Raw genomic sequence first — 2,912 nt, forward strand, 5'->3', positions numbered from 1 at the left:
GTGTTTACTTGAGTATTTGTGGTATGAATTTATCATAACGCTTTGAATTGAGAATATTTGGAGGCTTTATTCACTTACCTCCTGGAAAGGTACTGAGGGATACTTCAAAGTGACTTAAGCCTCCTGACTCATCGCGAAATACGTACCACCAAGAGATGCTTACATGGTCAGTTTCAGTTAAGAAGTCAGTGTCGATGGTGGAACTTTCGTTTATGTGCTCTTTCACCTATTGTCAAAATAATTAAATATGTTCAATTTTATAATTTGCAGGATCTTTATGATTATCATTATTATAATAATTTTATTTTAAGAACTAGCCTACTTGTCGTCATGGCTAAGTAACAAAGTGGTGGGATTCCACAAGGTTCTTGGTTAGGAACCTTTTTTTTTATTACATTCATAAGTGATCTTAAATGTGATATGTCCATGATGAAATATATGGACGATACATCCTTTTACCAAAAAATAGAGTCTGGAGATATTGTTTATGTTCAAGAGGGTGTTGATGAAATAATCACGAGGTCTTCCGATGATGGAATGAAATTAAATTGTAACTAATCTGATGAAATGATTATTAAAGCTTTAAAGAGTTTAATACCCATTTTCCAAGAATTTTGTCACATTGTTACATCTGTTAAGGAGTTCATATTGATAGATCATTAAACTTGCAGACCAATGTTAACTATCTTGTTAAAAAATGCGGTCCTAGCTTATACTTTCTCTAGTAATTCCGGTGATCAGCCTTAATACTTATGATCTAATTAATTTTTACATTGCCACGATCAGACCAGTGTTGGAATATTGCTGTACTGTTTGGGGGACTTGTTTGACAAAGAAACAAAGTTCAGACCTAGAATCAACAACTCAAAGGAGGGCAATGGGCATTGTGTCACCTGGTAGGCCTATACCTTACAGTGGAGTCGGAAGCTATTTTTTATTGGTCCAGCCAAATATACATAATCATCATTGCATTAACATGACTTCTTTTCATTAGTTTTGTCTTTGTCTATAGCTCAAAACACGCACTTCTATTATTTCAATCATTCATACTTTACTAAATATTTAACCGTTCATGCTTTACCATTTTTATTTGTCACCATGGGATTTCATAAATATTAACGTACGTACAGTACCTTATTCTAATATTGACTCTACACCCAAAGTTGATGACCCTGATTCTTATTGCTCTATTGAGTATTTATCACCTGGTGGATCTGTCCATATGATAGGAATACCTATACACATGGTCCTCTGCCATTAATAAAACAAAACTTTACTAAATAATAATACTAAATAATATACTAGCAGTCTGATCGTCGCATCTCACTTTGTAAGAACTACTTTTAGAAAATTAAAATCACCTTCTCAAAATTACAATCTCAGAAACAAACTTGAATTTTTGCTTCCGAAAGTGAACACAGATCTTTTAAAAGTTTGTTTACAATGCAGGGAGTTTTTCAAAGATGATAATTATTTTAAACTTCAATTGTAATATATGATTGCAATAAAGTATTGAGTATTTATGAGAAAGTTTATGTTATTGTTACTAACTTCATCTACACGAGTCCATGTATAATTAACACTAAACTTTGCCCAGGCATAGCTGGACACATTTCTTTGCTTCGTGGTTGTATCCGATGAGATCTGTAACGATGCAGGCATCCTCAAGTAGACTATGGTACATTGCATCGAGAGACATTGCATATTCCGAGGCTCATTTCCACAGTTATAGATGATTTGGTTGACGGAATATCCCCATTTTACTGTATGTAATGTGACTTTGGACAGACCTACCCCAGGCCTAATTGTAATCGGCTCCAGTAGGAAGATGTTTATCATGTTTTACTTCCATCACTAATTGCTGTAGTAGATTGACAAGCCGTTCTTTCTACAAGGCGATTAGAGCTTCAGAGGGCGTTCATGTTTCTCCGAAGGAGTGAAACCCGTAAAATTCCTTAACTTAAGACGTCTGGAGACTGCTGTGTGATCATTCCTAACTACCGGCATTGGTGGCACCAGCGGGGAGCAAACTTCCATCTCCCCGTCAGACAGGCCATCGTCCAACCATCGTCCGACGCTAACTACAAGGTCGCTATCCTATTAACGCTATTTGATTGCCTATCATTGCAAGATTTGCGCCAAACTAAGCCATAAAAACTTGCTTCGTGAATCCTAACAGGGATTTTTTCCGGGACCCTGACCGAGGCTATAGTCGGCACCTTGGTTCGGACCCCATGTCGTCAAATTTCTGGAGCCACCGCTGACTACCGGTAATATATAAATCATTTTGAGAATGATTATTTAGTATGAAATTTGATATAACTCACAGCTATCCCAGTTCTTGACGTTACATCAGGAGGACGGGTGTCTAGTGTGATTCCATCTGAACGATAGATGGCGTAAGAGCTGTCAGAGTACCAAGCTCGTACAAAGAAATAGTACAAAAAGGTTGGCGTCAGCAGCTTATCTGGAAACGTAAACAAATTATTTTTTTTTTAGATAATGTACACGTACGAATGTCTCCATTGCTATGGATCTGTACCAGGTGGAGCATTTGTTTTCACATTATAATTAATTGAAATCGATTATTTAGTTTTTTTAGATCACATTTAGATACTATTCAATGTAATAATGTTTTTATATCAGATATCAAAAGATAAGAGGGTAATTATGTTATTGGAGACATTCAGACCTTTGGCACCATTTGTGGGTCGATAAACTTATGTGAGATTAGTGGCAATGTTTAATCTGAAATTGCAGATAAAATACAATTATGTCCTTGGTTGTGTTTGCCCTCCATTGGTGAAATTTGAAAGAGCCATAAAAATTCATTTGTATATATATTTCTTATTAAACAGTTATTTTAAAATTTTTCTTCGAAATTGTAAATTTGTATATATAAATATATATAT

General features: G+C 35.3%; 1 protein-coding gene across 1 annotated transcript in view; it reads right to left on the reverse strand.

Annotated features, from left to right (window-relative positions):
* Window positions 1-2,635, reverse strand: part of LOC117099986 — a 13,900-nt gene extending 11,265 nt beyond the window's left edge. Inside the window, exons 1-2 of the mRNA XM_033239513.1 lie at window positions 2,328-2,635; window positions 79-226 (exon numbers count right to left, since the gene is read on the reverse strand). The gene's annotated coding sequence lies outside the window, so the exon portion shown is untranslated. The remainder of the gene's footprint in view (window positions 1-78; window positions 227-2,327) is intronic.
* Window positions 2,636-2,912: the final 277 nt, after the last annotated feature.

The sequence above is a fragment of the Anneissia japonica genome, unplaced genomic scaffold, assembly GCF_011630105.1.
Source record: "Anneissia japonica isolate Jap-2015-1 unplaced genomic scaffold, ASM1163010v1 scaffold288287_len27511_cov149, whole genome shotgun sequence".
Classification (NCBI taxonomy): Eukaryota; Metazoa; Echinodermata; class Crinoidea; order Comatulida; family Comatulidae; genus Anneissia; species Anneissia japonica.